The sequence below is a fragment of the Lynx canadensis genome, chromosome D3 (assembly GCF_007474595.2).
Source record: "Lynx canadensis isolate LIC74 chromosome D3, mLynCan4.pri.v2, whole genome shotgun sequence".
In the NCBI taxonomy this organism is placed as follows: Eukaryota; Metazoa; Chordata; class Mammalia; order Carnivora; family Felidae; genus Lynx; species Lynx canadensis.
This window is the reverse complement of record NC_044314.2, coordinates 61,924,811-61,930,810: the sequence shown is the minus strand read 5'-3', so window position 1 is coordinate 61,930,810 and position 6,000 is coordinate 61,924,811.

Sequence of the window (6,000 nt, the reverse complement as noted above, 5' to 3'; positions counted from 1 at the left end):
ATACAGCACCCAGTGCTCAGGTTTATTTATATTTGAGAGAGACAGAGACAGAGTGTGGGCAGGGGAGGGGTAGGGAGAGAGGGAGACACAGAATCTGAAGCAGGCTCCAGGCTCCAAGCTGTCAACACAGAGCCCAATGCGGGGCTCGAACTCACGAACCGTGAGATCACGACCTGAGTTGAAGTCGGACACTTAACCGACTGAGCCACCAGGCGCCCCAACTCCCATGTATCTTGAAGCACTTCCCAGATATCATTTACTTCGTCTGTAAATATTACAGTTTGTAGCTCTAAAAGGTAGTGAGTTTTTTTGGGAATGTAACCATTGTCACACCTAAAAATTAATTTTTAAATATGTTTGTTACTTTAACCATACAAGACAGATGACCCTTAGAACTTTGAGGTCTATTTTTAAGTTATTTATTTATTTATTTATTAATTTAGAGCAGGGGAGGGGCAGAGAGAGAGGGAGAGAGAATCCCAAGCAGGCTCCATGCTCTCAGCACAGAGCCCTATATGGGGCTTGAAATCACAAACCGTGAGATCATGACCTGAGCCAAGATCCAGAGTTGGAGGCTCAGGGGCACCTGGGTGGCTCAGACAGTTTAAGTGTCTGACTTTGGCTCAGGTCATGATCTCACGGTTCCAGCCCCACAGAGGCATCGGCTTCTGCGCCGGCAGCCTAAAAAAGAAGAGTTGGAGGCTTAACTGACAGAGTCACTCAGGCACCTCTGTTGTCTTTTTCTTTTTTAAAGTCATTTATTTATTTTGAGAGAGAGAGAATCCCAAGCAGGCTCCATGCTGCCAGCACAGAGCCTGATGGTGGAGGGAGGTGGGGGGAGGGGGCTGAGATCATGATCTGAGCCAAAATCAAGAGTCCAATGCTCAACCAGCTGAGCCACCAGGCGCCCCTTGGGCACTTTCTATGTGAAGATGCTGTTTTAGGTGCTGGTAGACGGTGGGACAGTATTGTAGGAAGGCAAGCTTTGCAGTGATCTGAGCAACACAAAGTCCGCATACAGCAAGTCAGAGGTCCATTCCAAGATGCAGTTTAACTTCATCTACATTAAATTAATGCTGTTGAGTTGAATTTAGTGTTTTCCCCCAGTTTCATTTATGTTTGTTATGTAAGTTTGAAAAAAATATTTGTACAGAAGCAGTCAGAATAGAGGGTTCCTATCTGATTTTGTGTTTGTTCATATTTAAATAAGGTTATAACGGAAAGAATAGACCTTTGGGCTTTCCCTCCCCTCCTACCTCCCACATGAACTCTTCAGCAGTTTCAAGTCTCTCCACTAACAACACAGGGGCACAGACGCACACGGCAGGCACACACATACGTGTTAACAGCATGCGCACATGTACACAGTATGCACATGCCCACACAGCACTCGTGAGCACACACACGCGCAAACATGCACACAGCATGCATTCACACCTGCATAAGCACACATGCTCCAAAGACCGCGCTGAGGTTTCCGGGGTCCCAGGACCGGGGGGGGGGGGGGGGGAGCCTGGCAGGGGATCTTCTCACTGTCCCAGAGGTTTAGAAGTCTCCCGGGGAGGGATTCCAGAGAGATCCTTCCTGCACCTCCCCCTCCCCCCTCCGCCCCTAGCAGCTCCTCCGGCTGCTGGCAGACGCCCTCTCCCCCGCATGCCCTCTCCTCACCCTCGCTGCTCTGCTCTGGCACTTGCCCCAGACCCCTCTGCCGGGACCCCCAAGTCACCAGCCCCATCTGCCTTCGTCCTGTGCCTTTCAAAAGCTTGTACTGTTACCAGCTGGCCCCAGCCACCCTGGCAGAGAAGTCCGAGTTGATGGAAGGAGCCTGGGCCACCAGGAGCGCTCCCTTCTGGCTGGGGGGTCCGTGCTGGGGGGCCGGAGAGCTGGCCCAGGCCGCGGGTGCAGGCTGGGTCCACCGAGATCAAAGACACCGCCTGGGGAAGCAGGGAAGATTTATTCTTTATAACTCCAGAGGGCAGAAGTAGAACCTGTGGGCGGAAGTTTTAGGGACCCAGATATTTGGCTAAAAACGAAAACAAAAAACTAACAAAACCCTCCACAACTAGAATAAGCTGCCTTTGTGAGGGATGTGAGCCCTCAGAGTGTTCATACCAAGGGTGAGGACAGAGCACGAGCATCCTGGGTGCGGTGAGAGGGTCTCTGCACACACGCATGACATCATGTCATCTGTGACTCATGTTGAGGCCACTGCTTGGCCCTCAGGAGCTGTCCTCCTAAGCCAAGTGCTCTCATCTGGGCACGATTCATCCCTTGGGGAGAGAGGCAATCTCTTCTAAAGCGAAGTGCCATTTGGAGTGGTAAATCACCCTTAGGTGACTTAGGTACAGGAACAAGTGGAAGCAACATCCCTTTAGGTTTCATGTTGTTTGTTTGAAGACTAACTCTATATCAGTGAGGCAGCTGTTGGCAGGCTTGAATGCCATCCCACGTCAGTTGTCCCTTCGTTGATTTCCTGTGGATCATGTCCAGGTAGACAAGGAGAGTGTGGGGCACAGCATTTGTGACCAAGGTAGTGATTTCAAGGATAGTTTTTCTGCGTGTACAACCACCTCCCCTCCAGCCTCCCCCGGGAGGGAGTGCCCAGTCCATAGTCTGGTCTTTGCCAAGGAAGTACTAGAAGAAGAGGCTGGGTTCACTTAGAAAAGATGGGAGTGCTTTTAGGAAGGGTCAGATCCTGAATCCTGGATCCTAGATCCTGGAGTCAGAAGACCTGGGGAGCTGAGACGTGCATGGACCTGTACTCCCCCTCCTGGTGGAGGCGAGAAGCCAGCACACCTTGCAGCTGTCCTTGCCTGGCACAGACCAGGAGCCTCAACACCACAGTTGTATGGGTGGGGGGGCCTTCATGTCTGGCCGGGCCAGGGAGGACCTGCTTCTGAGCAGGAGGGGCCGGGGAGATTCAGTATGACCTTCACAGGCTGAGCTCCAAAGACTGCAGCCAGTGGGCACCTTGTGGGGAAGCCTGGGTGGGACACAACCCAGTATGGTGCCTTGACATATTACCCCCGAGAGCATCTGGCGCTCCTTGGGTGTGAGGTTGGGGCGGGGGGGACCACTCAGTGGAACAGAGGCTTGATGTAAGAAGCGGTGAATTGACCATCAGATATAAAAATCCACACTTCTGGAGCACCTGGGTGGCTCAGTCAGTTAAGCGTCCGACTTTTGATTTTGGCTCAGGTCATGATGTCATGGTTCATGGGTTCGAGTCCCGAGTCAGGCTCTGTGCTAACAGTGGGGAGCCTGCTTGGAATCTCTCCCTGTTTCTCTCTCGGGCCCTCCCTCTCTCTCTCAAAAATAAATAAACATTAAAAAAATAAAAAATAAATAAAAATCCACATGCATTTGAATGGTGTGTATGGTTTATCTCCCCAGTTTGCCACCCCACAAAGTTGAGGGGAGAAAGGTCCCCTCCTTGTCCACTCATCTGTGGCCTGGGATTTAAACCTGCTCAAAGAGTTTGGGGCCCGTTGTGCCGCTGGGTGGCTATCAGTGGCACATTTCGACCTTGACCCCTCTCTGAGATCGGGGAAGGAGCCCCCTTGGAGCTGTGCTTTCCTCAGGGAGGACCCCCAGGACAAGCCAGGTGTTTGCAATTGTTCATGTAAGGGTGGTTCCAGCTCCCTCGTAGGTACTGAGATAGTTGTAACAGGGAACTGGAGTCCTCACAGAGGAAGGAGAGGGATGTTCCCCCCAGTTTTCTTCACATACGATTTATTTATCACAGAGTTGTTGGGAGCCTGAGACAGGAGACTCCGCTGAGTGAGAACAGCACCCCTTAGACTTGGGGGCAGGTCACTGTGGGCCATGAGCACTCCAGGCGTGGCTTCCTGGAGAAAGGCCACATTCTCCTAGGTCTGGGCTCTGAAGGAGAGCAACCCCGTGTCCCCAGGTGGGCAAGGTGTAGGGCCAGGCTGTGGCTCTCTCTGTGAGGGGGGCAGCTCTGGAGAGTAGTCGTGCACACCTTTGCTGCGTAGGAAGAAATGCATATAGTTGTCATGCTGTGTGAGGAGGAAGAGAACTTTCCTTGGAGGAAGTGGATTCCGGTTTTAAGATCCTTGTCTGACAAAGCCTATAGCAGGGTCGCTGACTTGGGGTCCAGGGGCCAGCAGGCGACAGACACCTTCTCCAGGGCTGGGCAGAAGAGTAGAAACATGGTGAATCAGAAAGTGCCAGGCTGATGAGAGGCGCTCTGTTAACATTTTTTTAAATTATTTTTTTAGGTTTATTTATTTATTTGAGAGAGAGAGAGAGAGAACACAAGTGATGAACAATCAGGGGCGGGGGGGAGAGAGAGAATCCCAAGCAGACTCCACACCACCAGCACAGAGCCTGATGCGGGGCCTGAACCCACGAACCGTGAGATCATGACCTGAGCCAAAGCCGGACCCCCAACTGACTGAACCACCCAGGTGCCCCTGTTAACATTTTTTTAAACCTGTGCCAAGAAAGACCTGTCTGGGAGTATGGACTTCCTGGCCTAGCTCATTTAAAAATTTTTAAAACATTTTTTGTATTTTTTTTAATGTTTATTTATTTTTGAAGGAGAGAGACAGACCATGAGCAGGGAAGGGGCAGAGAGAGAGGGAGACACAGAATCCGAAGCAGGCTCCAGGCTCTGAGCTGTCAGCACAGAGCCCGATGCGAGGCTCGAACTCACGAGCTGTGAGATCGTGACCTGAGCCGAAGTGGGACACTCGACTGATGGAGCCACCCAAGTGCCCCTGGCCCACCTTGTTTTAATCCTAATTTTACAGATAAAGAGTCTTAGGGAAGTCTGTTCACAGCAGGATGAGTCTAACTGGGGTCCATCTCTGGCAGTGAGGTAACGGCTTTGGGAATATTTCATGCTAATGCTCTCAGTCCATGCCAAGCCTGTCCTCTGTCCCCTGCTCATCTGGTTACCCAGTGGAGATGCCAGGATGTGTGGGGACGTGGAGCTGTGTGTGACTGAGACGGGGGGCACACGAATACACATTGGGGTACACACAGACATGGGAGGTCATGAACTCTGAGCTCATAGGGATGATTTCCTGTTCTCTGAACTGTGCTTCTAGAAGTCAGGAAATTGTACATGGAAAGACCCTGAGCCCTTGAAAGGGACACAGGCCACTGGAGCAGATTCAGCTCTTGACTTAGCTTTTGGTGACATCCCAAACCCAGCAGCAGTGTCTCTGACCAGCAGCACAGCCGTTCCTGCTGACCATGGGGACCACACCTTTCTCCCAGCTAGCGGACGAAATGTGGGCTGTGCAAACACTAAGATTAGAACGAGAAAGTGTCAGTTTGGAGTGCGTGTTGCTTAATTCAAACCAGAGACCAGAGGGAGCTGCACCTGTTGGGACCCTGCCCAGACAGGAAGCAGGTTTTTATTCTGCTGGTTCTCTCCCATCAAAAGCCTCAAGAAGGGCCCCAGAAGCCTTTGATGTTTGCAAAATCAGCTTTTGCCTCTCTTCACAGGCCTTGTGCATTGGAGCCTAGAGGCCCCGGGAGCCTTCCCCGAGAGCCCATCCCGGGCCATCCCCGGAAAGCACCACACAGGGTAAGAGGAAGAGAACACCCAAACCCTAAGTAGTCCTTCTGAGTGAATCCCCCTTTTGATGGTGGGATGGCACTTCCTCGTCGTCCTTTTGCTTAATTCCCCTCCCTGCAAAACAGGCCAGGGTTTCCTGTGGAGCCGGTGAGGACAAGGGCACGCCGCCCCGAGTGAGGGCGCCAGCTGAGTCAACAGGGTCAGGCACTTCAGTGAAAATTCCTTTTTTGGAAGCCAGGCGGTGGCTTTCCAGGACTGCAGAATCCTTGGGAAGTGACGCAAGCCCTCAGTCAGGGAGAGGCCCCGCGCTCCGCTCCTCCTCGCTCCTCCTCGCTCCTCCTCGGAAGGTGCTGGAAAGACTGGGCTGGCGGAGCCAGCGAGATGTGAGCAGTTTGTGGGGCCCTCTCCTTCCTCCTGGAGCATCTGCGCAGCCCCAGCCCCAACCCGCG